The sequence below is a fragment of the Bos taurus genome, chromosome 18 (genome assembly GCF_002263795.3).
Source record: "Bos taurus isolate L1 Dominette 01449 registration number 42190680 breed Hereford chromosome 18, ARS-UCD2.0, whole genome shotgun sequence".
NCBI lineage: Eukaryota > Metazoa > Chordata > Mammalia > Artiodactyla > Bovidae > Bos > Bos taurus.
The window spans coordinates 42,850,094-42,867,741 of record NC_037345.1 but is presented as its reverse complement, the minus strand read 5'-3'; the positions used below and the strand labels follow the sequence as shown (position 1 = coordinate 42,867,741).

General features: G+C 43.8%; 1 protein-coding gene across 3 annotated transcripts in view; it reads right to left on the bottom strand.

Annotated features, from left to right (window-relative positions):
• Positions 1-7,428, bottom strand: part of ZNF507 (zinc finger protein 507) — a 42,964-nt gene extending 35,536 nt beyond the window's left edge. For 2 of the 3 annotated variants that reach the window (XM_015458067.3, XM_059876883.1), the window contains exons 1-2: positions 7,271-7,428; positions 5,715-5,808 (exon numbers count right to left, since the gene is read on the bottom strand). The gene's annotated coding sequence lies outside the window, so the exon portion shown is untranslated. The remainder of the gene's footprint in view (positions 1-5,714; positions 5,809-7,270) is intronic. The other variant, NM_001206198.3, reaches the window with a different exon arrangement.
• Positions 7,429-17,648: the final 10,220 nt, after the last annotated feature.

Below are 17,648 nucleotides of genomic sequence, written 5' to 3'. Positions count from 1 at the left end.
TTGACTTGGAACACATTTTTAAGTTTAGGCTTTTTTCCAGCACCAAGTTTTGTTTTTCCACATTTTAGGTGCATTCTGGAATCTTACTCACAACATTCAGTAAATGCCAGCAAAATTACAAGAACTAGCTACAGGGCCAAAGATCATATTCTTAAACCTCCGTACAGGCTCTGAATTCATTTCGGAAGGTGAAGCAAGGCTCCTCTTCCTGCAGGTGGCTGAATCAACTTTTAGGGGCCCATTAGCTGCTGCCAAGATGGTACCTGAATTCCTATAAGACCTCACCAGTCCTCTGAGCAGTTTCAGGCCCTTTCCTCCCCCATCAGCTGACAGCAGTTATGGCTTTCCTGCTCTTATTTTCTACTCTTTGTGGCACACTAACTTTCTTTTTTTTTTTTTTTACACACCAACTTTCTAAAGCCAGATCCATATCATGCAAAAAGGCAAGCATTCTACTCTGTTTCTTTAGTACCACTTCTCCCCTCCGTCCTGACACTCTGCCTTGCACGATGGGGTTTTTCTCTCTCCTACTTCTAGCTGCACTCCCAGCAGGGTATGCATTCCACAGCCATTACAGCAAAGACAGCTATGCCAGCTCCCCAAGGCCAGTGGCCCTTGGGTCACTGTCCCCCTAAACAATCTGAGGGCATTACCTCTCAAAAGACTATTTCCCTTATATTTCTCTCAAGCAGGAAGAACAGGGATGTTTTTAAATCTCTACAGTCAATCTTAAGTCACTAAAGAAGGGACCATTGGGAGAACAATTTGTTTCTTTAGAAAAATCCTTTGTGGCTTCACAGTGAAAATCAAAGTGTTAGTCGCTCAGTCGTGTCCAGCGTTTTTGTGACCCCCATGGACTGCAGCCCACCAGGCTCCTCTGTCCATGGGATTCTCAAGGCAAGAATACTGGAATGGGTTGCCATGCCCTCCTCCAGGGGAATCTTCCCCACCCAGGGCTCGAACCTGAATCTTGTCTCCTGCATTGGCAGGTGGGTTCTTCACACTAGCACCACCCGGGAAGCCTGCGCTGCCTGACAGGTCCACATGTGTAGGCCAGGGGAGCTTTGGCTCTTCAAGTGATTGCTGATTCCCTCTAGGGTCATTCACTTACGGTTTTATTTCTTTCAGTTCAATTGATTAATGCAAATTTCTTAAATAATAGTTACTAGGACTCCTTGAACATTCCATTTCTTACATAAGATTTGGTGCCCTACTACAGATGGAAGGTCTCCTTCCCAAGAAATGAGACAGCTACGTAGGCTGATTGATAATCTGGAGGTTAACAAGTGAATATTTGCTCACAGACTCTGCACACCCACAGGGTTACAAAGGTGACTCATATTATCCTTGTACTATTTAATGACATAATAGGAGGGAGACAGAGCAGTGCAAATTGCTCCCTGAGGATATTTCAGCATGTACCTTAAAAGAAAGTGAAATGAAGAAGAGGAGGAGCTCATCTCATCGCAAGAAAAAGACTAATACAAAAGAATCTGACAAAACATTCAGATTTTAAAGCTGTGTCTGCTCAGGCATTAAGAGCTAATGGAACTTTGCAGCAGATGCTCCAATTTTCCCTGAACATTTATGCAAGTATCTCATTTTAGAGACTGCATACATTTGGGGATAAGTACAGAAATGGCACCTATAAAACAGATATCACAACATAAAATACATCAGGAAACACCTGAAAAACCAGTTTGGGTCCACATGGCAAAGTCGATGCACAAGTCTCATTATAACAAAAGCCTCTGTTAAAAAAGGTTAGATAAACAGCTCATAATAAAGTATACTAAGAGAGGAAGTTAAGTTGAATACTGGCCAACTCCTAAAATTTTCACAAAAATTTCACTTAGGCCACCAATGTGCATGTGCATTTGAGATCACATGTCCTAAGATAAAATCTGCATAATAAAGGAGATAAAAATAAGGACGACAAATACAATCCCAGTGGCTCAAGAATGCTGACAACCTGGATTAAGATAATCTGCATACTATCCATGGCCTCCAAGAGATCAAGGTAAATGCAACTTTAAAAAAACATCACCAAGGGTGGAGGGGTCGGGGCGCTCAGAGAGGTGACAAATCAAGCCAGAACAGCAAATTTCCTAACTGCAATGATGAGTACCCTGGAATTCATTATATTATTCTTTCTACATGTGTAAACTTCAAAGAATTTTAAAAGTTATGCACAAGGCATCAAGCTAGGTATCAAGAAAAAAGGGAAAAAATTTTACTCACACAGTTTAAAACTGAGTTGAGTGGGAAAGACTCACATACTTAGAAGTTAAAAAGAATTAACCACTTTTAAATAACCCAGCAGTACCCAATGTGAGAAGGTCAGTTTTCATTCCCATCCCAAAGAAAGTTCAAACTACTGTACAACTGTGCTCATTTCACATGTTAGCAAAGCTATGTTAAAAATCCTTCAAGACAGGCTTCAGCAGTAGGTGTACAAGCTGGGTTGAAAAAAGGCAGAGGAACAGGAGATCAAATTGCCAGCATTCCCTGAATCTGGAGAAAGCAAGAGAATTCCAGAGAAACATCTACTTTTGCCTCACTGACTACAGTAAAGCCTTTAACTGTGTGGATCACGACAAACTGAAAAACTCTTAGAGATGGGAGTACCAGACCACCCTACCTGTCTCCTGAGAAACCTGTATGTGGGTCAATAAGCAACATTTAGAACTACACATGGAGTAACTGTTCAAAATTGGGAAAGCAATACAAGACTGTATATTGTCACCCTGCTTATTTAACATCTATTCAGAATATATTATGCGAAATACTGGGCTGGATGAATCACAAGCTGGAATTAAGACTGCTGGGAAAAATACCAAAAACCTCAAGATATGTAGATGATAGCACTCTAATGGCAGAGAGTAAAGAATTAGAGAGCCTCTTGATGAGGGAGAATGAAGAGAGTGACAAAGCTGGCCTGAAACTTAACATTCAAAACACTAAGATCATGGTATCCAGTCCCAATCACTTCACAGTAAACAGAAGGGGAAAAGTGGAAGCAGTGACTGATTTTATTTTCCTGGGCCACAAAATCACTATGGACAGTGACCACAGCCATGAAGTTAAAAGACGCTTGCTCCTTGAAAGGAAAAGCTATGACAAACCTAGACAGTGTATTAAAAAGCAGAGGTCTGTATAGTCAAAGCTGTGCTTTTTCCAGTGGTCATGTATGGATGTGAGAGTTGGAGCATAAAGAAAGCTGCATGCTGAAGAATTGATGCTTTTGAACTGTGGTGTTGGAGAAGACTCTTGAGAGTCCCTTGGACTGCAAGGAGATCCAACCAGTCCATCCTAAAGGAGACCAGTCCCGAATATTCATTAGAAGGACTGGAGCTGAAGCTCCAATACTTTGGCCACCTGATGTGAGGAGCCGATTCATTGGAAAAGACCCTGATGCTGGGAAAGATTGAAGGCAAAAAGAGAAGGAGGTGGCAGAGCATGAGATGGTTAGATAGCATCACCAACTCAATGGACATGAATCTGAGCAAATTCCAGGAGACAGTGGAGGACGAGGAGCCTGGCGTGCTGTAGTCCATGGGGTCGCAAAGAGTCAGACATGACTTTAGTGATTGAACAACAATCACCCAAGGCGAAATAGTTAGAAGGCAACAGCCTATGGCCAAATCCTAACAGACTGAACTCATTTCGGTCAGGAAGGGAAACAAAGGCTCCCTGAAGAGGTAAGATGCATACTGCATTCTGACAGAAGAGCCTTCTGGATGTCACCCATCTGCCCCTGTGGGCTCACTGACTGATTCTCCACTCTGCTCTCTATTCCAGGAGGAATTACATCATTAGGCTCCCATGCCCTCTGGCTGAGTTATGCCAACGGGGAGCCATAAGAGGAAATCAGGAGGAGGCAGCAAAGGGAGATCAAAACATTCATTTTTTTGGTTCCCTCCCTCAAGGTCACCTTTAACTGGCTGTGATCCTCAACAGAAGGCTATTATCTCCAGGCAGGCTGTTCTACAGGACTCTCTTTTCTCCTGATGCTGCTAGCTCCAGATAACTGAATGATTCCTGGGGCTTGACTATATAGGTCCTCCATCTTTATAAGTATCTTTTAAAATACATCCTCCCTGAATTGTCCTAATCTGAGTGTGCCTGCCATTTGCTTTCTTGGAATTTGGTGACAAGAAAGCAACCATAACATCAGTAGATTTTCAGAAGACAGAATAAGCATGCTATCTAGAGATTAGAGAAAAGACCAGTATGGCTGAACAGTAAGGTTTACTAGGATGAGCAAACTACTACTACAGGCACAGCAAAACAGGGTGTTTCTCATTTGAAATCTTTAGACATAACATTCGACCAAATATATCAAACTGTATAAGTAAATAAATGTTGTATCCCAAACCAGAAATGTTCTACAACCTTCTCCACTTTCCTAAACAATAGACTCCCACAGGCAAAAGCTTGTAATTAATGTCTTTCCCAAGAAAAGAGCCAACTTATATCAGCTGTCTTTATTTCCTTACAATTTGCTATTTGGCTTATTTGTACATCTAATTAGTTCCTTTTACTTATAGCAGTATGGTTATCATAAGTAAAATCAAGTTGAACAATTCATGTGGGCCTGGGTGGGACTGGATAAAAGCTGTAATTTTCTGTGGAAGAAAAGGCAGTTCAGTATGTTATATAAAGCATCTTTTCTTTCAGACTAAGATTGTTCTTCCAATTAGAAAAAAAATTGTGTTATAGAAGTAATGGTCAATTCCTCATTTTTCCACACTATTGTAATTCTGAAAGAGAATAATATTTATTTTGCTCTAGCCAAAAGGTGGCAGGGGGCATAGCTCATGGGTTCCTCTCCTAGAGGAACCTCAGTTGTGTGACCTTAGGCAAGTCACTGTTTCCAAGCGTTTTACATTCTGCAGCTGTAAAACTCCAGAGTTGTGCTGGACAAATTTTCATGTTTCTGGGCTTTAAACTGAAAAGTTACTTTGAAAATGCTTACATGTTATTTGTAGATTTAACTTACTAATGCCTCTAACATACTTGAGTTAAAATCTCCTTAGCTTAATGTAATTAACTGCCCACCAAGAAAAAAAAATGACTGTAAATATTAAAGTATGTCTAATATTCCTTAGCTGGCATCTAGCCTGGGAGAATATTCAAAGTTGGCAGCTGCAATTAAGACATAAGGCGAAACTAATGTTAACCAATATTCAGATTTAACATTCACTGAGCACCTATAAAATGCCAAGCAGTGTGCTGGAGACTACCAAAGTAAGTAAGAGGGAATCTGTGCCCTTGAGGTGCTCATAGACCAGAGAACAGTGCCAGTACAGATTCTTGTATTACTAATGTACCTGGGAATAGTGGCCTCTTTACTTGCAGATGAGGAAACTGAGGCTCACAGATGTAAAGTAATAGCTAGCTTAAGAATTAGAATACAGGTCTATCTTATTCTAAATCCATCGTTTCTCAGTTCAGTCGCTCAGTCTTGCCTGACTCTTTGCGACCCATGGACTGCAGCACGCCAGGCCTCTCAACATACCAATTTTCCTCTTAATTCTCAGCGTGAACAAAAAAATGTACAAAGTATAAATACTGAAAAGAGCAATAGCCCCTTACAGCTAGGCAGTATCAAACATGTATGTTTGAGCTTCATTAAGTCTCTGGGACAGGTTACCTGGGTGTTACATAATTCTACAAATAAGGAAACACTCAGTGCAGTTTAAGTGACTTACCCAAGGTTACATGGCTGTTAAGTGGCAGAGCCAGTGTCTTTCAAATCAATTCCTGAAATTAATACAGTCCCTTGGATCAATCTTCAAAATCCAGCTGTAGCCAAGAATGAAAGTATATAGTATCAAACATTTCTCTTTCTTGGTGAAACCAAGTAGTAGTTCTTTTTTTTTGTGGGGGAGGACAGTGAAAAATTACCCAATATTTCATGTAAAGAAATTCAGAGGAATGTTCATTGAACCCAATTATGTGATGCAAATTTACAAAATTTACCTAACAAGCAGACTTCAGGATTTGGCACAAGTTGGAAAAAAACAGCTGTGGCAATTTCTCCAATAATCGTATATTTCATATTTTAGCTCAAAATTTATCTAATTGACTCAAAATACTATTGGCTTTACTGATATAACTTTCTAATGAATAAAAAGCAGTAAGTTGTACACTGCCATTTTAATCTTAATCAAAAATACAGTCTAAATGGTTGATTCTGCAAACTTCGAATAGTTCTACAACTGAAAGGCAGCATGAACTGATAAGTCACAGTCGACTGTACTACGTATATCATCTAAGGCACTTTCTTGCCCCGGTCCTACATTTCTTTGCTATTTCTTATACTAGCCAGAATGAATTTAAAAGATCAAAGAATAGTATTCATTTCACCTATAATGCAACTTTATCGACTATGGTTAAGTAAACCGTTCATTGCCAGGGCAAAAAGCACATATTTGGCTCTCCCCTGAAATTAATTTTAAACGAGTTAGTGGGGTAAAGGAACGCAGGACCAGACTTTCTCTTTTAATCAATACTACAACCCATACACTGAGTCACAGCAAAGAAAGTACAGACTGAAAGAGGTGATAAATCCAGTAATTGCCGGATAAGAGAGATGCAGACCGAAAGCAAATTACAGCCCACTGCGGTAACTAAAAAGATCGCCTGCGGGTTGGGATGGTGACCTCGGCCTAATTAATCATCCAGGCCTTCCACACACAAACTGTTCACTCCGGATGCCCCCAGGTCGTAACGGTGGGGAGCTTTTCCCAGTGATTTCAGTGACTGATCATTAGAGAGACCACTTACTTCATCGAAGTGGTTCGAAATAGGTGCAGAGACAAGAATTGCTTTACCACTAGCTCCTCCTACATCAAGCAGTGGCTGAAGGGCAGGGGCGATAGATAGGGATTGAGAAAAGTAATCAAGAGACGTGGGGAAGACACCGTTTTCGCTTCATCCCGCCTAGGCGAAGCGGTTTCACCTGTGCAAAGGGAAGGACGCGACGGCCGGCGAGCCTGCTTGCGGGCCAGGCTGGTGAGAGTTAAGCCGGGAGCAGCAGGTTCCCCCCACCCGCAGCTGCAGGGCAAGCCTGGGGCCTCCACAGCCCTTGCTGTGGACGGGACAAAGGATTGAAAAAGGACACGAAACTTGGGGCATGTGGCGAGCACCGGGAGTGTCGACAGGCTGAGCAGGAAGCCGGCGCCGGTAGAGGCCTGAGGGGAGGACGCACATGGCCGGCGGTGGCGCTAACAGCGGGCGGAGGGACGGCCCGGGGACGCGGTACCTGCGGTCGGGCGGCGGCTGCTGCTTCCGCGAGCCTCCTTTGCCGGCCAGGAGCCGGCCGTGCCCTCGCCCTCGTCCTCGCCCAACTCTCTCACGGCTCTTTTCCCTCTTTTACGCCGCTTTCCCCATCCTCATCAGGAGCTCCAAAATGGCGGCGCTGGGGACGGATCACGTGAGCTGCGGGTAGGTCAGGTGACCCGAGTGGCGGGCGGCGAGGGCGGGGCGATGCTCAGGCCCCGCCCATGGGCATCCCGGGTCCTGGGGCTGGGCGGGCGCGAAGGCGATGCCACTCCCTCTCATTGCCATCCCGGCTTTTGGATGGGTTTAAGGCGCGAGTTGTCGGACTCCTAAGGTACCATGGCGAGGCCTTGTCAGCGGTCTTTGGTTCTTGAAGTCAGTAACTCGTCACTTTGGAGTCTCCACACGTCGCCCAAACCCTCTGTGGGCTGTCTTTATCACCCCATCCTCTCCCTCACTGGCTTTCAGCAGTGGGCCTTGACATTCTTTCAGCCCTATCCTTCTGAGTTTGCTACTGCTTTTGGCTGGGCTATACTTTTTTGTGGTGTTCTTGGCTAAAATGTAGAGGTCATACCTAGGTGCATGGCTGGACTTGAGGTGTGCCTGGTGAGGAGTAGAGCTGGCCCTGGGAAATCTATTTGCTGGTCAGACTGAAGATTTTCAGGAAAATTCCTGGGCTTGTAGGACCAGACTTGGTAGCTTGCTTGACCAGTAGCACAACTGCAGTCCTCTGAGGGCAACATAGTGTTGGTCATTTGGATCTGTCTTATGGCATACACACCAGCTTTATAAGCAATCCTGTTTTGTCCCTGGCTAACAGAGTAAAATGCAGTGTGAGTGAAGCTTTCTGCCCAACTTCAGGAGTGCTGGGCAGGTCGAGTGTCTTAGCAACTCAACAGCAGGGTGGTTGGATCCGGACTGAGAAGGAGGGCCATGAATAGTAGGAAGGGAGTGAAACTGAAGATTCCAGTCATAGTAATGCACTTTTTCATTGAGATACAGGTGTACCTGGAGGACAGTGTGGATTTAACCATTGCACTAAAGTGAGTCACATGAATTTGACATGAATTGGTTTCCCAGAGTATGTAGAAGTTATATTTATACTCTAAGAGTATGTAGAAGTTATATTTATACTCTACTGTGGTCTATTAAGTGTGCAATAGCATTGTACCTAAAAAACATTATGTGTTGTGTTGTTTAGTCGCTAAGTTGTGTCTGTTCTTTTGTGACTATACCCCATCCCCCCGCCCCACGCAGGCTTCTCTGTCCACAGTATTTCCTAGGCAAGAATACCGGAGTGGGTTGCTGATTCCTTCTGGCAGGAGAGGGAGAGTCTTCCCAACCCAGGGATGGAACTCATACCTCCTTCATTGCAATCGGAGCAAACACTGTTGAAAAATTGGCACTGATAGACTGACTTGATGCAGGGTTGCCACAAACTTTCAATTAGCAAAAGATGCAGTATCTGCAAAGCTCATTAAAAGGAAAAAATAAATGAAGTGCAATAAAATGAGTTATGTCTGTATCTCTTGGGGACTTCCAGGTGTATACAGAGACCTTTGCAACCGGCTGGGCCCTCAATTATCAAGTGGGAGAAAGGTCCAGAAAAACCTAGTCATTGTGCAGACAGGTCAGTGATTCCTGAGATGAGGTATCTGAGGATACAAATTCACCTGAATTGGGGGCGTGGGGGGAAGGCAGGGGGAGGTTGGGAAACCAGCAAAGTGAGAATTCTGCTAGTCCACAGAATTCTTTGCCAGTTGGACTAAATAGCTAAGAAGAAGGAAAGATAAAGGGGTGAGTAATTTTTTCACTAAAAGAGATTGAGCAGGAGACTAGCATGGAAGGGTGGAAGGAAAAATAATTGAGGAAAACCAGAATGCATAAAAGGAAGAAAGTGAGAACACTTAATGGGCAAATTTCTTTCTTTTTTTTCTTCTAGAGCTACTGACACGAACAATCCTTGTTTGTAACTATTGGAATAGAGGCTTTTCTTCAGTACTGTCTTAACTGTAATGTCCATGAATATAAAAATGGACAGAACAGAAATCAGCGTTATTTTATCAGAGTATGAAAAAACGGGGAGAAACTGTAAACGGGGGAAAATAAGGCAATTCTAAAACAAGTGAGAGGTTAAAGTTCCTGAGGTTGTCTTTTCTAATATTCACAAGCTATTTCCCAATGTTCCCCTTCCAGCACAAAGTAAACTTCCTGGCTCAGAGGTGTGGCCTGTGCCCAGTGTTGGCTAATGAATTGTGTTGCAGAAGTGAGGGCCACCTCTTCTGTCCTGGGGCATTTATTGCCACGGCAGTTTCCTCCAGAGTGCCCTCTCCCTGCTGGCTTTATGACCAGCCAAATAATGAAATGGTTTGAAATGGTGGCCACCCTGTCAGCCCACATTTTATGTTTTTTGGTCATGCCTCACAGTATGCACGGCCTTAGTTGCCTGACCAGGGATAGAACCACTGCCCCCTGCAGTGGACATGTGGTGTCTTAGCCACTGGGGGACTGCCATTGAAGTCCCCCAGTCCACATTTTAGAGTGGTGGTGAGGAGCTAAGCTTCTAGTTGACCCACTGCATAAATGTAGAATGAGGAAGTCACTGAGGTTTTGGAGCTGTTTGTTACCACAGCACCACATGGTCACTGCTGATTGACACTCCTCTTCCCTACACTGAAGCAACTGGAAGAGACAGAATCAATAAGAAGAAACCATTACAGGCAGATAGGAATGTTAATAAAAGAATTAGGACCTTAATTCCTGAATGCAGAGAAGGTATGAGACACAAGTTCAGTTCAGTTCAGTAGCTCCAGTCATGTCCGACTCTTTGCGACCCCATGAACTGCAGCACGCCAGGCCTCCCTGTCCATCACCAACTCCTGGAGTTCACTCAGACTCATGTCCATCAAGTTGGTGATGCAATCCAGCCATCTCATCCTCTGTCGTCCCCTTCTCCTCCTGCCCCCTAGTCCCTCCCAGCATCAGGGTCTTTTCCAATGAGTCAACTCTTCGCATGAGGTGGCCAAAGTATTGGAGTTTCAGCTTTAGGATCAGTCCTTCCAAAGAACACCCAGGACTGATCTCCTTTAGAATGGACTGGTTGGACCTCCTTGCAGTCCAAGGGACTCACAAGAGTCTTCTCCAACACCATAGTTCAAAAGCATCGATTCTTCGGCACTCAGCTTTCTTCACAGTCCAACTCTCACATCTATACATGACTACTGGGAAAACCATAGCCTTGACTAGACGGACCTTTGTTGGCAAAGTAATGTCTCTGCTTTTGAATATTCTGACACAAAGTCCAATAGAAAAACCTAGGCAACTTCAAAAACTCAGTGGAGCAAAACTCAGTGTTTTGCTTTCCTACCCAAAAAGCTCTCCAGAAAATTGCAGTAAACATTTTTAGGTCTGGGAACACAAAGACATTCAGGTGTAATTCAACTGAACTTGTGGACATCTCACCGAAATCTCTTCTAGGCACCTTCCACTTGCCATAGAATACCATTTGTTATGATTTAATTAACCAATCCTAGAAAGATTTAGGGTTATAGATAGGAAACTTGCTTACCCAGTTATCTAGTACCTACTCAGTGGAATCCTATGTTGTCTCCAGACGAGAGATGACCCAGATAACTGAATCCTGTCTCCACACATCTCATTATTCTACTTTGGAGTCATTAATTAGCTGATCAGCTTAAGGGTTTCACTTCTACGATCGTCAGGGGTCTGTATCTTTGAAAGTGAATAGGTTGTCTGATAACACATTGTGTGTGCTTGACAACTTAAGCCAGAGCACAGTTTAAATTTGGGGAACATTCACAACAGTGCGGTGAGCACGTTGCCAAGGTGATGTCTGGTTGTAAACTGAATGAGACGTGGAACCAGTTGAAACTTGAGGAGAAGACCAACTTGTTTCCAGCCATGATGTTCGTGAAGGACATCTTGTCTTTGGTGTAATAGGATTAGGTTAGATTTCTTTTAAAGGGATGATTATAAGTCTTTGGCACAGCACAGAGTTACAGGAGACATGTTAGCCTGCGTTTCTTTTAGTTGTCATTTTTATCATGACCTTTAAAAAATATACTTTGGATGAACTGCCTCAAAAAAAGGAAAGATTAATAGACCCACAGACATAGAAAACAAACTTATGGTTCCCAAAGGGGAAGGTGTGAAAAAGTGAAAGTGTTAAACAGCTCAATTGTGTCCGACTCTTTTTGACTCCATGGACTGTACCAGGTTCCTCTGTCCATGGAATTTTCTAGGCAAGATTACTGGTGTGGGTTACCATTCCCTTCTCTGGGGGATCTTCCCGACCCAGGAATCAAACCTAGGTGGTCCTGCACTGCAGGCAGATTCTTTACCATTTGAGTCACCAGGTCAGGGGAAGGTGGGGGGACTGGTAAATTAGGAGCATGGGATTAATATATGCATGTTATTGTATATAAAACAGGGAAGCAACAAGGACCTATTGCATATCACAGGGAGCTATACTGAATATCTTATAATAACTTATAAGGGAAAGATTCTGAAAAAAGAATATACATATGCATATATATATATATATATATATATATAATTGAACAGCTGTGCTGTACATCTGAAACTAACACGACACTGTCAATCAACTATACTCCAATAAAAAAAGGGAAGATTGTGGGAGGGTCAGAGATGGCAGGGGACTAAATGTGAGGGGAAAAAGATATGATGGTGTGAGTGGAGAAGGTACACACAAATTTTTTCTTGACTTTCTATTTAGCCATTGTGGGGCTGTGAGCAGGTGGGCTGTGTCTTTCTGGTGTTTCCATTCCTGTCTGTAAAAGAAGTTCAATTTATCCTCTTCTTTAGCTTCAAATGTCTGCTATATGGAAGTACAGAGTTTAATTATAGGAGTCCTTTGGGTTCAAAATGGGACTTCATCATTAAGAATAATGGCAAGGCTTGATTTTATTAATGAATGAAAAGATTGCTTGATGTAAGTCAGAAGGAATGTAAGATTAAAAGACATGATATATTATTATATATACAGCTGTCAGTAATAAATTAACATTAGCACTAGGTTCCTTACACTTTGCATCCTGAATGTACACCTAGAAATACTTCATAATTATAGTTCAGGTCTCAAGAATCATCATAAATTATCCATCTGTCATTCATTCACTCCTAAAAGCCACAGACCTACATCATTTCAATAGCAGACTGACATCTAAAATCTCTGGTGCTATGAGGCACACATATTAATTTATTTCTTATTGAGGACTGGATTAAACTAGAAGGATACACAACTAATAATGACCAGGAAGAACCGGAGGAGGAGCAGGGGGCATCTGTTTGTGAGAGTGGGGCTTTGTTCTTGCTTAACTTTCAACTCAGCGATTTTGGGTCTGAGCTGTTAACTGGTTTAGAAGAGGTCCCCGAAGAGCTCAGACTGTCACAACATCTGAAGCAGCACTGTGGTGCAAATGGTGATGGAATTCTGTATGGAGCTCCCTTAACCCTGGACCGTCTTATACCAGCATCTGTGAGTGAGGACAGGCATCAGTGGTGGTGACATCTAGTGGCTCACCTGGGATGTTGCAGTCAAGCCACAGAGCCCTCCAGTGGGAAGCAGGGAGTTTGCCTTCTCCAGCTCACCCAGGCCTGACCCCTGGGGCTCTGAATCAGTCTAAGAGTTTGCTTTCTGACAGAGCTGCCCTGCATTCATGTTGATTTATGGTTGGGGTCCAGGAGAGGCACAGGCAGGCTAAGAGTGGAGGTGGAGCGGGGCTGTTCAGGAGGGTGTCAGGAGGCTCCCTTCAGTCTGGTCTGCATACGCCTTGGACTGTGGGCTGGGCAGAGCTGCGTGGAGGAGCAGGGAGTTGGTTTCCACCAGACTGTCTCTCTGCTTCAATGCAGACTGGTTATTGGAGCACTCAGGCAATTTTCAGTCGTCTTTGTCAATAAAGTCTTTTCCACCAGGGGAATGAAAATGAGATTTTGAGGCCTCTGGAGGGCTGTCTCCTCTGGCCACTTTATCTGCCCAGGAACCTCAGCCGAGTTGGGTGGCAGCTATTTGCCGTGTCCACAACCCTGTTGACAGATAATACCACCTGCCTCTGAATGAGACAGTGTGATTCTAATAGGGCACCGTTAAATTCTTCTCACAGAAGCGGTTTCCTTAACGCAGTGACCTTTATTGATGAGAGGGGTAGAGGAAGAAAATGAAGAGAAGGAGATGAAGAAGGACACTAAGAGGAAAAGTAGCTGCTAATCAAACCAAGAGAGTCTGGCTAAAGGATAATCCCATGACCTCCAGATGTGTCATTTGTTATTTTGACAGGTCCTCTCTAGGTGATAGACTGGGAGAAACCGGCAGGGAGTGTCACCTCTTGCTTCCTTAAGGCATTAGTAACTGGATAACCACAGACAGTAAGTAGACCTCCTTCTACGGTCCTCCAGTCTGAGCTCTTCATATACTATGGGAGACCATGCATAAGGAATGTTATTTGATCTTCTGGGATGTTTCTTTCTTTGAGAAAAAGACATGGGTGAGAAAGGGAAGGGAAAATGCATATAGTGTCAGCCCCCTCTCCTCATTCTGCAGGCACGGACCCAGGATGAAGGAGTATATAGCACTCAGAGATGTTCTACACTGTAACTGTCATGCCTTTTCTGGCAATGAGGCCAGAACTGGTCATCAATGGCTCCAGCAAGCTGTAAGATTGGGAGGACCCACCAGAAGTCTATTGTGAGATGGGAGTGGCATATCCAGGGTCAGGCATGGTGTGAGATTGCAGGGCACATGTGAGTTTCATGAGCAAGTTTCCATGTCATCTTCATGCAGGGCACAGGTGAGCATCATGAGCCAGGCTTCCATGTCATCCACCTCTCTTGCACCAACATCTCTCCCTCAGCTTACAACTCTGGGCCCCAGACAGGGAGATTCCGTGCCCAGATGATGGGAAGGGAGAAGCTTGAGCTAAGGTCTTGGTATGTGGAAGGATATGAACCAACATGAATGGAAGTGTGAGGTGAGGGTGAACATCAGGCATCTGTCTGGATTGTGAAGACACCTCTGCCTGACATAGAGGGATTGGAATGGGGAGTAGGGAGATCTTTGGTCTGAAAGGCACACTGGGGTTGAGGCTGACGTAGGCAAAGACAAGCAGCGAGCATCTGTTGGGGGATCTGGTGGTGTAGGGCCCTGTGTTAGGGGCTCTGCTTGTCTTGTTTCACACGTCTTTGTGGACTTGGCTCAGCGATCATTAATTACTTACATAATCTCTGCCTCAGCATCTGTCTACCTTGGCAGGGAATGAGTTCCAAGAGCCCAGGGAGCTTGCCAGTCTTGTGCATCAATATTCCTTGTGGCCTAGAATAAGACCCTGAATGTAGTTATACTCAGTAAACACTTGTTGATTGAATGAAAAAGTGATTTCATTCAGCAGATGTGCTCCCAGACCTGAGATTTATTTGAGGAGCTACTTGAAAGCTGTGTTTGGGGAGCATTCAATTGAGAACTAGGGGCTTAGGAGGGTCCAGGAACTACTTGGCCTCAGCGAGGTTCTAAGAATCCAGGCTGTGGACTGGGTATCATCCTGAGCTTCCAGACCTATTGGCACTCACTGGCTGTGTGATCTGGGGCAAGGAACTTAACCTCTCTACCTCTGCTACCTCATTTGGAAAATGAGGATAGGGACACCTATCTGGCGAAGTTGTTGAAAAATTTTAATGGACATAATGTATAGGAACCACTGATGTGCTCAATGGATAAACAAGTATTATTATTGCAAAGGTTTAGACTAGAATAATATGCAGGAAGAGATGGAGGTGGGACTCTGATCAGAGAACATGTAGCATTTGAGGTTAATTGCAACTAGGGTATGAAGTGGCAGGCAAGTGATTACCTCTTGGGAGGTGGGAAGGACAGACAGCTCTGGGCTCCAAGACCCATGACAGAAGCAAGCACAGAAGTCAGAGGACACGCGGAAAAGAAGAGGCCAGAATCAGCCAGCTACTCTGCAATCAGCACATCAGTTGTTAGCCCTGTTTGTCATGTCACATACGACTACATGGGTTTCCAGCCTGTTTTTCCTAAACGCAGATTTTATTGGCAACAGAATGTGTGCTGACACCCTAAGATTTTGTTACATTATGGTTAAGAAGTCCAGAAGACTTTGGACTTGGCTTTGAAAAATTGAAAGTGAATTGAATTTGCATTATTTAAGTGGCTTATTCAGATTAACACTGCTATTTCTTCAGATTTAGAATTTCAAAGACTCAAGATTTGATATTTCAGCAGCAACAATGACATCTAGGGGTTGATTTGTACAGGTTTAATCTTAGATATATGTCCTCTACATTTTGGAAAAAAAAGGGGTGCTCACACATTGATTCCATCCAAAGTGTCTGGACTGTGTGAACTTGGTCGGTGGCCAGAGAGACACTGATGGATCAAAGTAAGCAAAGAGCCAGAAGTGGCTTCTGCTTCATCTGAGAAAACCAGTTCCTTCTAAAACTGCAGCACCTCTCAGCTTACTGAAAATACTCGTTTCCCCATGACCTTTTAACTAATGATATAATAGCATCCTTCTCCATTCTCCTGCTTGAGTCTCGACTACTCTTCCTGGGAGTGACAGAACTGCCTTTCCTGCTTGGAAAGGGGCTGGGACCACAGGTTCTAGCTCCTTCCAGTTTTTTCCATTCTTGATTGTTCACGTCTTTCTACCCTATGATTTTACCAGATTCTTTTTAATGCATCAATCTGTTGACTTTGGGGCTTTGACTGTCAGACTCAGAGGGAGCTTTTGGTCTGTTTTCAGGGAGTCAGTCAACTAACTGTTGATTGAGCACCTTCTGGGTAGTCTTATCTGTGTGCACACCTGTGTTTGTGTGTGTGTGTATGTCCCGTGGGATTGATAGGGGCCCAAAAAGCAATCCTCCTAGATTAAGTCCTTAAAAAACATAGTTTGTTTAGAGGACACCAAGCATACATGTTAATAGGAAATAAATTATACATGAAAACATCTATGAACATACTGGAAAAATTCACAAACATTCAGATGATGTTTAAAGTTCCTCTCAGCCTGAAAATTCTGTGATTTTGTGCAGATTAAAATTAGTACCCTGTGACACTGATGCATAATAATGTTGGTAGCAACACAAGAATTATAGATTTTTTTTTATGTTCTAGTGAAAGCAATGCAAAATTGGAGCTGACCTTCATCATTATCAAGCTGTGAGGCTCACTTCTGATTTGCAGACCTGTACAGAGTGAACTGAGGCTTCCCAGGTGACTCAGTGGTAAAGAATCTGCCTGCCAATGCAGGAGATGCAAGAAATGTGGATTTAGTCCTTGGGTCAGGAAGATCTCCTGAGTAGGAAATGGCAACGCACTCCAGTATTCTTGCCTGGCATGGACAGAGGAGCCTGGCAGGCAACAGTCCATGGGGTCTCAAAGAGTCAGACACGACTGAGGACGCATGCAACGACGGGGTGAGCTGAGGGTTGGGAGACCTGGCCCAAGTGTACCCCTCTGGAAATGCGCACCCCGATTGTTTAACTTTCTGATTATCTTAAGATGGGCCGGGAAATCCTTTCTTACCAACCTTTGCTGTTGAACGTTTGTCTCTTTAGCTTATTTGTCCAGTTTCCTGCCATAGCCAGCAGAATGTATAGAACAGACTGTTAGGCTGTCAGTTTCACGTTCCCAAGAGTCCTTGAATAGTTCCCTTTCTGATGGTGCCTCAAAGTCTCTGGTGGCTCCTGATAGAGATCCAGACCTTTCTCCTGTCTTCAAGGTCTGGCCTGATGCCTCTGGCCACTGCTCCAGCCACAGTCCCATCACACCTGCCCATCCTCAGGCGTACTTTCTGGTCTCCCAGCTATACCTGGTGTCCTCCAGCCTCTTCCCACTACTCTTCACATGGTTATCTCTTACTCTTCTTTGGTCTCAGCAAACAGCCATTTTCTCAGGGAGGCCTTCCCTAACTTTCACACCCAGGTTAAGTCCTTTTACCCTCTCTCAGAGCCTTGTGCCCTTCCTTTGATCACAACTCTTGGCATTGCTGGAGTTTATCGTATGTCTGTTGCCTCCATGTCAATCCCCCTTCATAAACATTGTATTCTGTGGCATCAGCCAACGTGTTGTGTTAGTGTAGTGCCTGGCACTAATAGATGCTAGTGAAGAAATAAACTGAATGAATGAATGATGAATATGGTGGAGTTTGTTGTAAATGACTGAGATTCTTATAGTGTTTCAGTTTCATCAATCCAGTGTCAAATCACTCTGATTTAGCCCATTCCCATTCCAGCTGCTATCACAGAAAGCCATAGACTAGGGACTTATAAACAACAGAAATTTATTTCTCACAGTTCTGGAAGCT